At 47.3% G+C, this 17,529-nt stretch overlaps 1 long non-coding RNA gene across 4 annotated transcripts; it reads right to left on the bottom strand.

Annotated features, from left to right (window-relative positions):
• Nucleotides 1-1,096: 1,096 nt before the first annotated feature.
• LOC132249901 (uncharacterized) lies at nt 1,097-17,134 on the bottom strand. 4 transcript variants are annotated; one of them, XR_009461388.1, is made up of 5 exons: nt 13,822-17,134; nt 13,653-13,707; nt 12,398-13,544; nt 2,286-2,462; nt 1,097-2,171 (listed from the first exon to the last, which is right to left on the bottom strand). It is a non-coding gene; the product is annotated as an uncharacterized LOC132249901 (long non-coding RNA). The 4 variants fall into 4 exon arrangements; XR_009461386.1 differs by having other exon boundaries at nt 13,653-17,134; XR_009461382.1 differs by having other exon boundaries at nt 12,398-13,707.
• Nucleotides 17,135-17,529: the final 395 nt, after the last annotated feature.

Here is a 17,529-nt window from a genome sequence, read left to right as displayed (position 1 = left end):
ACAGACGAATCCGGCCCCAGTTAGGCTTAGGCTGAGTCCAAGGGGGACACAACAGGTCCAACAATGTATCCAACTCCAGTTAGGGTTACACCGAGTGCTAGGGTTAGGAAACAGATTCAAAAATACATCCAGGGCCACTTACGGTGGCACCACATGCTAACCAGACAGAACAGGTGCACCAACGAATCCGGGACCAGTTACAGTTACACCAAGTGCTAAGGTTAGAGAACAGATTCAGAAACAAATCCACAGCCACTTAGGGTTCCACAAACTGCCAGGGGGAGGGACCCGATTCACAAAGCAATCCAGGGCCACTTAGGGTTACACCAAGTGCTAGGTGGAAAGCAAGGGTCCACAAATGAATCCACCTCCAGATATGGAGACACCAAGTGCTTGGCTTAGGACACAGCTTCACAAATGAATCCACGCCACTTAGCATTACACCAACAGCTACGGTGGGAGAACAGAATCAGAAATGATTCCAGGCTCCATTAGGAGTACACCAAGTGCTACACAGACAGAACAGGCCCACAAATGAATGCCGGCCACCGAGGGTTACACCAAGTGCTCGCGTTAGAGAGCGGGTTCACAAACGAACCCGGGTCCACTTAGGTTTATGCCAAGTACTCGAGAATCAGAACAGGTCCACAAAAGATTCCGGGGCCAGTTAGAGTTGCACCACGTGCTAGGGCTAGGGCACAGATTCTGACATAAAACTGAGGCCCATTCAGGTTAACACCAACTCCTGGGTTACACCACAGGTGCAGAAATGAATCCCGGCCCAGCTAGGGTTAGGCCGAGTGCTAGGGGGACACAATGGGGACGCTTCTGAATCCACAGACACTTCGGGTTACACCAAGTTCTAGGGGGGGCAGCACAAGTCCACAAATGAATCCGGGTCCACTTACGAGACCCCCTTAGGATTAGGCCCACTGCTAGGATTACCGAACAAATTCAGCAATGAATCCGTGTCCAGGGAGGGGTAACACTCTGAAAGACACAAGCATCACTCTGTTATTTAGTCACAGATTTGCCAGACACCTTTGTTCACAAGCAGCTGCAGCAGGGAGGCAATGAACAGTCCCACCACAGAAAATCAATGCAAACCTTTTAGATGTTTAAATGTCATGTCACTTGACAGACGACACAGTCAAGGTGACCAGATAACTAGCTGGCACCTAGAACCGGGAAACACAGGAAAATTATGGGGTTACCTACTAACGCCATAGATCTGCTCCGTTGCTATGGAAAATTCCACACAGCACTTCTTTGAACCATATTAAGGGCTGGGCTTTTCTTCTACATTGCCCCGTTTCTGTACTTATAATACAACTGATACAATTTGTAACCTTTTCTCGGCTGACAAACTGCAAAATGCACCCATATCAGAACATTATGATTTATGCATCCTGCGAGGCACAGTCACACTTGTTCTTAGCTACAGTATCTGTCAATGCTCCCTTGACAACAATTGACAGACTACTTGCAGTTGACCCAGTATCACATTAGACAGAATTTTTGCACCTTTGTTGGGATCTACTAAGGTACCAATTCCATAGCAATAAAGAGGAACAGTTGTAGAGAGAGAATAAACTCGAGGACCATGATTGCACTACAAAATCCTTTGGCCCCAAATGTGACAAAACAGCTGCACACACTCCATTCATCAGTTTCATAAACTTTAGCAACTTCTTTCTCTATACTTTCAGCCACATGCTCAATAGCGCTACAACCATCTGGGATATACACGTATAAAGTCTGGATATTATTCGTTGGGCTAAGAGATAATATCTTCGATCGCCAACTGGTAAATCTGGCCAGGCTGCAGTGCTGGGTTCAGGGGAGAGGTTACTAGCACTTGCACCCTGATACTCCTCATTTTCCAGACTAAGATCTTGATGCTCTGTGTCCTTGGCCTCAGGGAAAGGTCTTAGCCCAGGTAGCAATGCAACTGTTTCAGGGTCCAATAGAGGTGATACCTTTTTCCAGTGCAGGTCCATGTCTAGAGACCTTGGCAACAAACGGCAGTGTTACTGGTCCAGAGCACCTGCAACAGTCCATTCCATGTCAGTTGAAGCACATTTTTCCAATGATGGACCTTTACATAAATCCAATCACCTGGTATGACATTGACAGGAAACATCTGGTGGTGAACGTAAATCTTCTCGCACCTGAAAATGAACACACCTGACACATTTTAGTAATGCTTGACAATACTGTGACACAAGATCATCAGCTAAATGGCTGTTAATCCCAGTAGGTTTGGAACCCACACCGCCACTTACCTGCACAATTACCATGGATGCGGAGAGGATCAAGCTGTCCACTGGGTCACAAGGTTCCACCTGGGCCCCCTTCCTTCCAACTCTGCCTTTCTAGACAGCCGTGGCGCGGCTAGATCCAACCTTCATCTCAGACCAGGTCAGCGACTCATTATTCTTTCACAAACAGGAACGTTGGCACTAAAACACAACGCTCAAAAATATTCAGTCCCAGCCTTGGTCAGCAATACCAGACAAAACACCCACACTATTCCCCAGCTTTCTATATGCTTTACTGTAGACTGTCTTGTTACCCCTGTAATTTTAAACCATTTTCATACATACAAACAAGGCAAGCAGCCTACGAATTATTTCAGACGTTCGGGACACGTGAGCTTGAGCTGGTTTCCTGAGCCGCACACAGACAATCCTCCACCAATAACCGCTGGAGAGATTTCGGAATCCAAGGAAAGGCCAAGGGCCAGGGTTAGGGAACAGATTGATAAATGAATCCAAGTACGCTTAAGGTTACACTAAATCCGACGGGTACAACACAGATGCAGAAAAGAATCAGCGGCTAGTTACGCTTACGCTGACTGCTAGGGTTAGGGAACGGACTCATAAACAAATACAGGGTTTGTTAGGCTTGCACCAAGTGCTACAGTTAGGGAACAGGTCCACAAATGAATCCAGCACCAGTTAAGGTTAGGCCAAATGCTACAGAGACAGAACGGGTCCACAAGTGAAGCTGAGTCCATTAACTGTTAGGCCAAGGACTAGGGTTAGGGAACAGATTCAGAAAAGAATCCCGCCCCAGCGACGGTTACACCAAGTGCTAGGGTTAGGGAACATAACCGCCAACAAATCCAGGCCCAGTTATAGTTACAGCAAGTGGTACAGGTAGGGAAGGTATTCACAAACACATCCAGATCGAGTTAGGGTTACGACAACTGGTACAGTTAGCGAACAGATTGAACAACAAATCCAGGGTCGGTGAGGATTAGGCAAAGTGCTAGCGTTAGGGAACGGATTCCAAAGCGAATCTGAGTCCACTTATTGTGATTTGGAGTGCCAAGCTTAGGGAATGCACTCCAAGCTGAATCCAGGCCCCGTTAAGGTTACGCCAAGCGCTACAGTTATGGAACACATTCAGAAATGAATCCAGCCCCAGTGAGGGTTACGCCGAGTGGTAGTGGGGACAAAACGGGTCCACAAACAAATCTGGGTCCCGTTAGGGGTACAGCAGTTGCTAGGATTAGGAAACATTCAAAAAGGAATCAAACTCCACTTAGGGTTACACCAAGTGCTAGGATTGGAGAACGGATTCAAAAAAGAATCCGGGGACAGTTAGGGTTAGTCCGACTGGTAGGGTTAGGGAATAGATTCAGGAAGGAATACAGGGCCAGGGACGGTTAGGCCGAGTGCTACTGCGACAGAACGGGTCCACAAATGAATCAAAGTCCCGTGATGGCTAGGGCAACGGTTAGGGTTAGGAAACAGATTTTGAAACAAATGCCAACCCACTTAGTTAGGGTGAGTCCAAGTGCTAGGATTAGGGATCGGAGTCAGAAATGAATCCGGGCCCAGCATCGGTTACGCCGAGTGCTAGGGTGAGGGAACAGGTGCACAAACTAATCCGGGACCACTTAGACTGCTGCCAAGTGGTAGGGTGAGGGAACAGAATCGGAAATGAATCCAAGTCCAACAAGTGGTAATGCCGCGGAAGAAAGAAGCATCGCTCTGTGATTTCATCACGACGTGGTCAGGCACCTTTGTGTACAACCAGCTGCAGGAGGGAGGCACTGGGCCTGTCCACGGCACGCAATCAAAGCAAACCTTTTATATGTTGGTTTCAATGGCCGGTCACATGACAAAAGAGATAACAAGTACAATAGACAACTAGTTGCTACCTAGCACCTGCACACACCGCAAAGTGCACACCTGGGAAATTTACGGGTTGACCTACTAACATCGTAGGTGAGCTCAGTAGGTATTGGAAATTCAACGAAGCACTCCTTACAAACATATTAAGGCCAGGGGTTTTCTTCTCCTCCTATACAAAGACCTATGGGTACAGCACAGGCCCACAAATGAGTCCAGGTCAACTTAGCATTACGCTGGTGCTACAATGAGGGAACAAGTCCACAAATGAATCCATACCCACTTAGGCTTACACCAAATGCTAGGGTTTGTAATGAGCATGTTTGTTATTGGACTGAAACAGAATAGTTTTCTGATAGCATACTGTTAGGTTAACAATGATTTCGAGTATTAAGAAGTATGAGCTTTGCAGCTCAATGAAAGGCATGACCTGCGGCCTAGCAATGCCACTGACCACAAGGCAGAAAGATAGCTAAGCCTTCACTTGCGTCAAGTAATCCTTTTAACTATGTTACCCAGTTTCTGAGTTAAATGCAGCAAGTGGATCTGTGTCTGTGTGCTGTAACATAAGCTACAACAAGGAACAGGATAAGACAAACAAAGCCATTGTTCTAAGTACAGTGATCGTGTCCTTAAGAAGTATCTACCGCTGCAAGGTCTTGCTAGGCTATTGTAATGTTACTCTTGCTGAGCTGTTAGCTTTTTAAAAGTCCTAGTTCAGCTTAATAGAACTATGCTCTTATGAGGATGTGTGAAGCACTGCCCAAGTATGGCTTCTGTTAACCCTGTAGCGTTGCCTTGTTGTAAACAGTCGAAAAGACCGCCCCACCCTTTCAGGGTGGACATTTTGCAACTTGCCAGGCTTACTGGTCATTGCTCGAGCAAATCAACTGCAGCAAACTTTACGTGTGTTGTCTAGTTCCTATGCAGCGAGACAATGAACCCCAGGGAGTTCTCTCCCCACAGGGTTAGGACCCACAACACATTTAACATTACAAGTTCAACTCCCACTACGAACAACTATTAACTGCTGACACACAGGTTACTCCTTCGCATTCGCCCGACACCTACGCACTTGTGTTACAATGCCGATTAAGTGTGTCTGGGCCCTGGACTCTAAAGCAAATGATCTCCATGTATGTCTCTTCCTATCTGTACATCAGTGGTATATATCTCAGGTCAGTATCATGACAGGTATGTGCCTCCTATACATGGGACACCTTGAAAAGCCAAAGTTAACACAGTACAAGTGCAACACCTTACACTCACTATCATGCAGAATAGAACTGCTACAATAGACATCCCTAGTCTAAACAACTGGGGCTAAGCAGTAATGACAGCTTAAAGTGACCTCAAGTATTTGAAAGCCAATGTCCAAAGCCTACAGAACCGAAACGCACCCCAGCACAGAACACACAACTCCGACCAGAGCTGCAGCACAACTCGAAAGGAACCTGCTTGACATGGACACTGGGACTAAGGGAAAATCTGTCTCTTACCCAGGCCCTCTGGGTTCGGAGAAGACGCAGCATGGCTCTGCAGCAGCTACCAAAGTTACACTTGGCAACATTAGGTGCTCCAAATTGGAAACATTCCCACCACCACAACCCTAACCACAGCAGCTGCAAACAGGCAGCAGGGAGAAGCTCGAAACATACAAATGCACCCCACAAAGTCACGGGACAGCACCCAAAGGGAACGAAAGGGAACAGCAGCAAAGGCCAAACTGAGCAAAGCAGCAAATAATGACAAGACAAAGGCAGTACAAAGCCATACGATATTACAACCCTACTTAACACGGGTGCCAGCTGCGCTACACAGAGAGACAGAATGATGCTTCAAATTATTACAGGGAACGTTTGTAATACCATCAAACCTGACCCCACCCAGGGTTGGCAAATCACAGTGGTGGTATTAAACACAGGAGATAGTACAACACTGCCAAACTACTGCAAGGCAAACACGTACACAATGGCACAGAGCATTAGAGCCACCTTGATGCAAGCCCTGAGCTCCTCTAACAGACAATCCCTCTGCAGGCAAACTGCCTTCCTAACTGTCCCAGGCTGTAACTTGATACTCATTTCCCACTATATCTCTCCTTCACCTCGCTGCTGTCCAAACAGGGTTATAACCACAGCCTCTCAACCGGATACATGACATGAAGCTCGTCTCCTCAGTCCCTGTCGGTCCCAGGGACATCGGGGCTATAGGAAACCCCCAGCGCAAAAGCAACGAAAAAGGAAGCACTTACTTACCCCTTCCAGGAGCCACGGACCGCAGAAACGCGCACGCCGGGAAATCCCCCGTGCCTTTGTCAGCCACGCTCACATCCAGCTGAGAGCGGGTGACGGCCGCGAGAAACGCCTCCCCGCGGGAATAAAGTGCGGCCCCGGAAGCAGCGCCGGGAGGCTGCAGGAGAAGACGGAGCCCGCGGGGAAGCCCGAGGTCACCGGCGGGCACGCACGGGGTTTCTCCACCTCGGCCAGACAAAGCTGCAGCAGCGCCGGGAGCGGCGACAGCCGCCGCCACGAGAACACCAGCTGCGGAGCCGGAGCCGACGCGAGCCGGTAGGAGAGCGGGGGAGGGAACCGGCTGCGGAGCCGCTGGAAAACCCGGCAGCGCCGCTGGTGAAGGACCCGGCTGCGGCTCGCGTTTCTGTACTGACAGCATACAAGTGTACCGTTTCTCCTCCTGCACAGACTTTAATTTTTCAAATGCAGGTCTTCTCTCTCCTGCTGGGTGACATCAGTGGTTCCTGGGTGAATCCATGCAAGGTCAGGACCCAGTCATGACAGGCCATTCTGCACACACCTGCTACCATTGAATGTTAAATCAACCGTTCTGATTCATCAGGGACCCAAGTTACCTGGCACAGGTACACAGACTCATATGTCAAGACTCATTCTAGCATTGTCTCTCTCCCCATCACATCTCCCAATGATATACAGTACAAGCAACACAGGCCAAACCCAGAAAAAAATGTTTCATATCGGGATTGAAAAATTCTTATATTTCCAAACACATTTCTCCTTTATGCTTACTAATTTCTATTGCTGTATAAGCTTGTCCATTAATACACCACTAATGGACAACCTATAACTGTCTCTCGTTCAATATCCAAGTTGCTAGCAAAAAGTGGTACCTCTGTATGCCCTATAGCTAAAAGTATATCTATCTCTGTCTAGGTCAGACATGGTTGCAGAAGGGGAGGGAACGCATATTTGCTTTCCAGAAATATTACTTTTAACAAACCATAGGTCTTGCTACATGTGACTCAGAAATGACTCCAGGTCCACTTAAGGGTGACACCAAGTGCTATGGAACAGAACAGGTCCACAACCAACTCCACAACCACTTACACTTCCACCAAGTGCCACGGTTAGGGAACTGATTTAGAAATGATTCCAGGGCCAGTTACAATTATGCCGAGTGCTGGGGGAACAAAACAGGGCCTCAAATACACCCGGGTCCAGTAAGGAGGAACAACAAGTACCAAGACTAGGGAACAAATTCAGACCTGAATCCAAGCCTACTTAGAGTGACACCGAGCGCTAGGCCGACGCCACAATTCTACAAATGAAGCCAGACCCAGTTACTATTATTACACCAAGCGATACCCTTATGGAGTGGATTCGATAAAGGATCCAGACCCACTTACAGTTAGACCAAATGCTACAGCTAGCAAACAGCTCCACAAAGGACTCCAAGACCACTTAGGGTTAGGCCAAGTACAAGACTTAAGGAACAGATTCAGACTGGCATCCACATCCAATTAGGGTTACACCAACTGCTACAGTTAGGGAACATATTAAGAAATGAATCCAGGCCCAGGTAGGGCTGCGCCCAGTGCTACGCAGAGACAACAAGGCCGTAAAAGAATCCAAACCCAGGTAAGCTTAGCCCGAGTGCTAGGGTTGCGGAACAGACTCATAAATGAATCTGGCCCCATGTAGAGTTAGACCGAGTGCTAGGCGGCCGGAACAGGTAGACCAATGAATCCAAGGCCACTTATCGTAAGGCCAAGTGCTAGGTGAACAGCAAGGGTCCACAAATCAATTCCAGCACCACACAGGCTTACACCAAGTGCTTGGGTTAGGAAACGCATTCAAAAATGATTCCACACCCAGTTACGTTGACACCGACTGCTACAGTGGGGAAAAAGATTCATAAATTAATCCAGGCGCAGTTAGATTTAGGCCAAATGCTACGCAGACACAACAGGCCCACCAATGAATCCTGGGCCATTTACGGTGACACCAGTTGCTAGGGTTACCGAACCTGTCAACAGACACATCTGGGTCCAGTTCGGGTTAGGCCAAGTGCTGAAGTTAGGGCAAGGGGTTCAGAAACAAATCCTAATACAGTTACAGTTGCGCCAACTTTTAGGGTTAGGGGACGTATTAAAAAAAAAAAAAATCAGTCCAGGCCCAGTTAGGGTTAGACCAAGTGCTAGGGTTATGAAATGGGTCCACAAGCCAATCCAGGCCCAGTCTGGCTTACACCAAGTACTAGGGTTAGGGAGTGGGTCCACAACCGAATCCAGGCCCACAGAGGGTTATGCCAAGTGGAACCGTTACATAATGGGTCCACAAACAAATCAAGGCCCAGTTAGGCTTAGGGCAAGTGCTAGGGGGACAGAACAGGTCCACAAATGTATCCAAGTCCAGTTATGGCTACACCCACTGGTAGGGTTACAAAACACATTCAGACATCAGTCCAGGGCCAGTGAGGGCTGCACCGAGTGCTAGATTGACGGAAAGCCTACCAAAACAAATCCAGGGCCAATTAGGGTTAGGCCGAGTGCAAAGGTTCAGGAACAGATTCATAAATGAATCCAAATACAGGTATGATTACAACCAATTCTAGGGTTACAGAAATTATTCAGAAAGTCATCGGGGCCCAGTTAGGGTTAGGTCAAGTGCTAGGGTTAGGAAACAGATTCAGAAACGAATCCAGGCCGTTAGACTTGGCCCACATGCTAGGGGAACAGAACTGGTCCGCTAATGTATCCAAGTCCAGTTATAGTTACACCGAGCGCTAAGGTTATGGAACACATTCAGAAATGCCTCCAGGGCCACTTTGGGTGACACGGAATGCTAAGCAGACAGAACAGGTGCACCCATGAACCCAAGGCCACTTAGGATTGGGCTAAGTGCTATCGTGAGGCACCTGATTCACAAATGAATCCGGGGCCACTTGGGCTTACACCAAGTGCTTTGCTTACCAAAAAAATCAGAAATGAATGCAGGCATAGTTAGGGTTAGGCCAAGTGCTAGGCAGACACAAGAGGTCCACAAATGATTCCAAGGCCAGGTAAGGTGACTACGAATGCTAGCGTTACGGAACAGGTCCACAGACGAATCCGGGCCCAGTAAAAGTGCCGGGGTTAGGGAACAGATTACAAAATGAATCCACATATAGTTACGGTTACACTGTCTACTAGGGTTAGGGAACATTTTCAGAAATGCGTCCGGGCCCAGTTACGGTTAAGCCAAGTGCTACGGAGACAGAACGGGTCCACAAATGTATCCAGCTCCGCTTGCGGTTACACCGACTGCTAGGGGTGGGGAACAGACGCAGAAATGCATGCCGGGCCGCTTAAGTTTACTCCACATGCTAGTCAGACATCAGAGGTGCACTCGTAAATCCGCGGCCACTTACAGTTAGGCCAAGTGCTAAGGTTAGGGAACAGATTCAGACACAAATCCAGGGCCACTTAGGGTTGCGCTAAGTGCTAGGTTGACCGACCAAATCCACAAATGAATCCTGGGCCAAATACAGTTACACCAACTCCTAGGTGGACAGCAAGGGTCCACTAATAAATCAAGCTCCACATACAGTTACACCAAGTGGTTTGGTTAGGACACAATCACAAATGAATCCATGCCAAGGTAGCATTACACCAACTGCTAGGGTGGGGGAAGAGACCCAACACTTACTCCTACCTCACTTAGGGTTAGGCCAAGTGCTAGGCACACGGAACACGTCCACAAATGAATCCAGGGCCAGGTAGGATAACACCAAGTGCTAGGGTCACAGAACGGGTCCACAAACAAATCCAGGTGCAGTTCGGGTTACACCAAGTGCTAGGGTTGCAAAGCAGAATTAGAAATGAATCCAGACCCACTTAGCTTTACACCAACTGCTAGGGTGGGGGAACAGATTCAGAAATGAATCCAGGCTCAGTGAGGGTTACAAGAAGTGCTAGGCACACAAAACAGGTCCACAAAGCAATCCAGGGCCAGTTAGGGTTACAGCAAGTGCTAGGGTTAGAGAACGGGCCCACAAACCAATCCGTGTCCAGTTAGCTTTACACCGAGTGCTAAAGTTAGAGAATGGAATCAAAAGTGAATCGCAGTACACTTAGCATTACACCAAATTGTAGGGTTAGGGAACCAAATCAGAAATTAATCCAAAACCAGATACCGTTATGCCAACTGCTAGGGGGACAGAACGGGTCCACAAATGTATACAAGTCCAGTTAGGGTTACACTGAGTGCTAGGATTAGGAAACGGGTGCAGAAAAAATTCCCGCACAATTAGGGTTATGCCGACTGACAGGGTTAGGGATCCGATTCATAAATTAATCTGGGTACTGCTAGGGTTACACCCAAACCTACAGTTAGGGAACATATTCAAAAATGAATCCAGGCCCACTTCCCTTTCGGCCAAGTGCTACGGTTAGGGAAAAGATTCATAAATGAATCCAGATACAGGTAGGGTTACACCAAAATCTAGGGTTAGGGAACATATACAGAAACATATCCGAGCCCAGTTAGGGTTAGGCCAAGTGCTAGGGTTAGTGACCAGCTCCACAAATAAATCCATGCCCAGTTAGATTTAGACCAAGTCCTACGTTTACAGAACGGATTAAAACATAAATACAGGCCCAATTACAGTTACTCCAAGTGCTAGGGAAACAGAACGAGTCCACAAATATGTCCAAGGCCACTTACAGTAACACCAAGTGCTAAAGTTAGGGAACACATTCAGAAAAGCATCCAGGGCCACTTATCGTTACACCAACTGCTATGGTAAGGACTGGATGCACAAATGAATCCAGTGCCAGGTACGGTTACACCAAGTGCTAGGCGGACAGCAAGGGTTCACAAATGAATCCATCTCCAGATACACTTACACCAAGTGCTTGGTTTAGGACACAGATTCAGAAATAAATCCAGGCGCAATTAGCATTTCATCAACTGCTAGGGTAGTAGAGCAGATTTGGCAATGACTCCAGGCTCACTTACCGTAACACCAAGTGCTAGGGAGACAGAACAGCTCCACTAATAAATCCAGGGCCAGTTAGGGTTACACCGAGTGCTACGGTTAGAAAACAGGTCCACAGACGAATCCGGGCCCAGTTAGGCTTAGGCTGAGTCCAAGGGGGACACAACAGGTCCAACAATGTATCCAACTCCAGTTAGGGTTACACCGAGTGCTAGGGTTAGGAAACAGATTCAAAAATACATCCAGGGCCACTTACGGTGGCACCACATGCTAACCAAACAGAACAGGTGCACCAATGAATCCGGGACCAGTTACAGTTACGCCAAGTGCTAGGGTTAGAGAACAGATTCAGAAACAAATCCACAGCCACTTAGGGTTCCACAAACTGCCAGGGGGAGGGACCCGATTCACAAAGCAATCCAGGGCCACTTAGGGTTACACCAAGTGCTAGGTGGAAAGCAAGGGTCCACAAATGAATCCACCTCCAGATATGGAGACACCAAGTGCTTGGCTTAGGACACAGCTTCACAAATGAATCCACGCCACTTAGCATTACACCAACAGCTACGGTGGGAGAACAGAATCAGAAATGCTTCCAGGCTCCGTTAGGGGTACGCCAAGTGCTACACAGACAGAACAGGCCCACAAATGAATGCCGGGCCAGTGAGGGTTACACCAAGTGCTCGCGTTAGACAGCGGGTCGACAAACGAACCCGGCTCCACTTAGGTCTATGCCAAGTGCTAGAGCATCAGAACAGGTCCACAAAAGATTCCGGGGCCAGTTAGAGTTGCACCACGTGCTAGGGCTAGGGCACAGATTCTGACATGAAACTGAGGCCCATTCAGGTTAACACCAACTCCTGGGTTACACCACAGGTGCAGAAATGAATCCCGGCCCAGCTAGGGTTAGGCCGAGTGCTAGGGGGACACAATGGGGACGCTTCTGAATCCACAGACACTTCGGGTTACACCAAGTTCTAGGGGGGCAGCACAAGTCCACAAATGAATCCGGGTCCACTTACGAGGTATCCCAACTGCAGGGTGACACCACCGAGTCAGAAATGAATCCAGACCCCCTTAGGATTAGGCCGAGTGCTAGGATTACCGAACAAATTCAGCAATGAATCCGTGTCCAGGGAGGGGTAACACTGTGAAAGACACAAGCATCACTCTGTTAGTTAGTCACAGATTTGCCAGACACCTTTGTTCACAAGCTGCTGCAGCAGGGAGGCAGTGAACAATCCCAGCACAGAAAATCAATGCAAACCTTTTAGATGTTTAAATGTCATGTCACTTGACAGACGACACAGTCAAGGTGACCAGATAACTAGCTGGCACCTAGAACCGGGCAACACAGGAAAATTATGGGGTTACCTACTAACGCCATAGATCTGCTCCGTTGCTCTGGAAAATTCCACACAGCACTTCTTAGATCCATATTAAGGGCTGGGCTTTTCTTCTACATTGCCCCGTTTCTGTACTTATACTACAGCTGATACAATGTGTAACCTTCTGTTGGCTGACCAACTGCAAAATGCACCAATATCAAAACACTATGATTTATGCATCCTGCGAGGCACAGTCACGCTTCGTCTTAGCTACAGTATCTGTCAACGCTCCCTTGAGAACAATTGACAGACTACTTGCAATTGACCCAGTATCACATTAGACAGAATTTTTGCACCTTTGTTGGGATCAACTAAGGTACCAATTGCATAGCAATAAGAAGAACAGTTGGAGAAAGAGAATAAACTGCAGGACCATGATTGCACTACAAAATCTTTTGGCCCCAAATGTGACAAAACAGCTGCACACACTCCATTCATCAGTTTCATAAACTGTAGCCACTTCTTTCTCTATACTTTGGGCCACATGCTCAATAGCACTAGAACCATCCGGGATAGACACGTATAAAGTCTGGACATTATTCATTGGGCTCAGAGATAATATCTTCCATCGCCAACTGGTGAATCTGGCCAGGCTGCAGTGCTGGGTTCAGGGGAGAGGTTACTAGCACTTGCACCCTGATACTCCTCATTTTCCAGACTAAGATCTTGCCGCTGTTTGTCCTTCGCCTCAGGGAAAGGTCTTAGCCCAGGTTGCAATTCAACTGCTCTAGGGTCCAATAGAGGTGATACCTTTTTACAGTGCAAGTCCACGTCGAGAGACCTGGGCAACAAACAGCAGTGTTAGTGGGCCAAACCACCTGGAACAGTCCATTCCGTGTCAGTTGAAGCACATTTTTCCAATGATGGACCTTTACATAAATCCAATCACCTGGTATGAGATTCTGACAGGAAACATCCGGTGGTTAACGTAAATCTTCTTGGACCTGAAAATGAACGGACCTGACACACTTTAGTAATGCTTGACAATACTGTGACACAAGATCATAAGCTAAATGGCTGTTAATCCCAGTAGGTTGGGAACCCACACCGCCACTTACCTGGACAATTACCGTGGATGCGGAGAGGATAAAACTGTCCACTGCGTCACAAGGTTCCAGCTGGGCCCCCTTGCTTCCAACTCTGCCTTTCTAGACAGCCGTGGGGCGCCTAGACCCAACCTTCATCTCAGAGCGGGTCAGCGACTCATATTCTTTCACACACAGGAACTTTGGCACTAAAACACAGCGCTCAAAAATATTTCGTCCCACCCTTGGTCAGCAATACCACACAAAACACCCACACTATTCCCCAGCTTTCTATATGCTTTACTGTAGACTGTCTTGTTACCCCTGTCATCTTAAACCATTTTCATACGTACAAACAAGGCAAGCAGCCTACGGATTATTTCAGAAGCTCGGGAGACGTGAGCTTGAGCTGCTTTCCTGAGCTGCACAGACAATCCTCCACCAATAACCCCTTTAGAGATTTCAGAATCCAAGGAAAGGCCAAGGGCCAGGGTTAGGGAACAGATTGATAAATGAATCCAAGTACGCTTAAGGTTACACTAAATCCGACGGGTACAACACAGATGCAGAAAAGAATCAGGGGCTAGTTACGCTTACGCTGACTGCTAGGGTTAGGGAACGGACTAATAAACAAATACAGGGTTTGTTAGGCTTGCACCAAGTGCTACAGTTAGGGAACAGGTCCACAAATGAATCCAGCACCAGTTAAGGTTAGGCCAAATGCTACAGAGACAGAACGGGTCCACAAGTGAAGCTGAGTCCATTAACTGTTAGGCCAAGGACTAGGGTTAGGGAACAGATTCAGAAAAGAATCCCGCCCCAGCGACGGTTACACCAAGTGCTAGGGTTAGGGAACATAACCGCCAACAAATCCAGGCCCAATTATAGTTACAGCAAGTGGTACGGTTAGGGAAGGTATTCAGAAACACATCCAGATCGAGTTAGAGTTACGACAACTGGTACGGTTAGCGAACAGATTCAACAACAAATCCGGGGTCGGTTAGGGTTAGGCAAAGTGCTAGGGTTAGGGAACGGATTCCAAAACGAATCTGAGTCCACTTATTGTTATTTGGAGTGCCAAGCTTAGGGAATGCACTCCAAGCTGAATCCAGGCCCCGTTAAGGTTACGCCAAGCGCTACAGTTATGGAACACATTCAGAAATGAATCCAGCCCCAGTGAGGGTTACGCCGAGTGGTAGTGGGGACAAAACGGGTCCACAAACAAATCTGGGTCCCGTTAGGGGTACAGCAGTTGCTAGGATTAGGAAACATATTCAAAAAGGAATCAAACTCCACTTAGGGTTACGCCAAGTGCTAGGATTGGAGAACGGATTCAAAAAAGAATCCGGGGACAGTTAGGGTTAGTCCGACTGGTAGGGTTAGGGAATAGATTCAGGAAGGAATCCAGGGCCAGGGACGGTTAGGCCGAGTGCTACTGGGACAGAACGGGTCCACAAATGAATCAAAGTCCCGTGATGGCTAGGGCAACGGTTAGGGTTAGGAAACAGATTTTGAAACAAATGCCAACCCACTTAGTTAGGGTGAGTCCAAGTGCTAGGATTAGGGATCGGAGTCAGAAATGAATCCGGGCCCAGCATCGGTTACGCCGAGTGCTAGGGTGAGGGAACAGGTGCACAAACTAATCCGGGACCACTTAGACTGCTGCCAAGTGGTAGGGTGAGGGAACAGAATCGGAAATGAATCCAAGTCCAACAAGTGGTAATGCCGCGGAAGAAAGAAGCATCGCTCTGTGATTTCATCACGACGTGGTCAGGCACCTTTCTGTACAACCAGCTGGAGGAGGGAGGCACTGGGCCTGTCCACGGCACGCAATCAAAGCAAACCTTTTATATGTTGGTTTCAATTGCCGGTCACATGACAAAAGAGATAACAAGTACAATAGACAACTAGTTGCTACCTAGCACCTGCACACACCGCAAAGTGCACACCTGGGAAATTTATGGGTTGACCTACTAACATCGTAGGTGAGCTCAGTAGGTATGGGAAATTCAACGAAGCACTCCTTACAAACATATTAAGGCCAGGGGTTTTCTTCTCCTCCTATACAAAGACCTATGGGTACAGCACAGGCCCACAAATTAATCCAGGTCAACTTAGCATTACACTGGTGCTACAATGAGGGAACAAGTCCACACATGAATCCATACCCAGTCAGGCTTACACCAAATGCTAGGGTTTGTAGTGAGCATGTTTGTTATTGGACTGAAACAGAATAGTTTTCTGATAGCATACTGTTAGGTTAACAATGATTTCGATTATTAAGAAGTATGAGCTTTGCAGCTCAATGCAAGGCATGACCTGCGGCCTAGCAATGCCACTGACCACAAGGCAGAATGATAGCTAAGCCTTCACTTGGGTCAAGTAATCCTTTTAACTATGTTACCCAGTTTCTGAATTAAATGCAGCAACTGTGTGCTGTAACATAAGCTACAACAAGGAACAGGATAAGACTAAAAAAGCCATTGTTCTAAGTACAGTGATCGTGTCCTTAAGAAGTATCTACCGCTGCAAGGTCTTGCTAGGCTATTGTAATGGTACTCTTACTGAACTGTTCGCTTTTAAAAAGTGCTAGTTCAACTTAATAGAAATATACTGTTATGAAGATCTGTGAAGCACTGCCCAAGTATGGCTTCTGTTAACCCTGTAGCATTGCCTTGTTGTAAACAGTCTAACAGACCGCCCCACCCTTTCAGGGTGGCCATTTTGCAACTTGCCAGCCTTAGTGGTCATTGCTCGAGCAAATGAACTGCAGCAAACTTTACCTGTGTTGTCTAGTTGCTATGCAGCTAGACAATGAACCCCAGGAAGTTCTCTCCCCACAGGGTTAGGATCCACCACACATTTAACATTACCAGTTCAACTCCCACTACAAACAACTATTAACAGCTGACACGCAGGTTACTCCTTCGCATTCGCCCGACACCTACGCACTTGTGTTACAATGCCGATTAAGTGTGTCTGGGCCCTGGACTCTAAAGCCACTGATCTCCATGTATGTCTCTTCCTATCTGTACATCAGTGGTATATATGTCAGGTCAGTATGATGACAGGTATGTGCCTCCTGTACATGGGAGACCTTGAAAAGCCAAAGTTAACACAGTACAAGTGCAACACCTTACACTCACTATCAGGCAGAATAGAACTGCTACAGTAGACATCCCTAGTCTAAACAACTGGGGCTGTAGTCCGCAGGTTTGTCATTGCCCTGAAATAGATTAGTTTTCTGAAAGCATACTGTTAGGTTTACAATAATTTGGATTTTTAAGAAGTATTAGCTTTACAGCTGAATACAAGGCATGACCTGTGGCCTAGTAATGCAGCTGACCACAAGGCAGAATGATAGCTAGGCCTTTGCTTGTGTCAAGTAATCATTTTAACTGCAACAAGCATTTTCTGAGTTAAAAAGTGAATCTGTGTCTGTGTGCTAAAAAAAAAAACCACCTACAGCTAGAAGTAAGATAAGACAGAGAAACCATTGTTTGAGCTTACTGGTTGTGTCCTTGAGAAGTGTCTTCTACTGTGTAAGGTTTTGCTAACATAATGTTACTGTTACTTAACTTTTAACTTTTAAAAAGTGCTAGTTCAGCTTAATAGAAATATGCTGTTACAAAGCTTTGTAGAGCACCGCCCCAAGTATTGCTTTTTGTTAACCATATAGTCTTGCTTTGTTGTAAGAAGTATAAAAGATCACCTCACCCTTGAGGGGGGGCCAATTTGCCT

This window comes from Alligator mississippiensis, chromosome 1 (genome assembly GCF_030867095.1).
Source record: "Alligator mississippiensis isolate rAllMis1 chromosome 1, rAllMis1, whole genome shotgun sequence".
Taxonomy (NCBI): Eukaryota; Metazoa; Chordata; order Crocodylia; family Alligatoridae; genus Alligator; species Alligator mississippiensis.
This window is presented reverse-complemented; position numbering and strand designations above follow the sequence as displayed.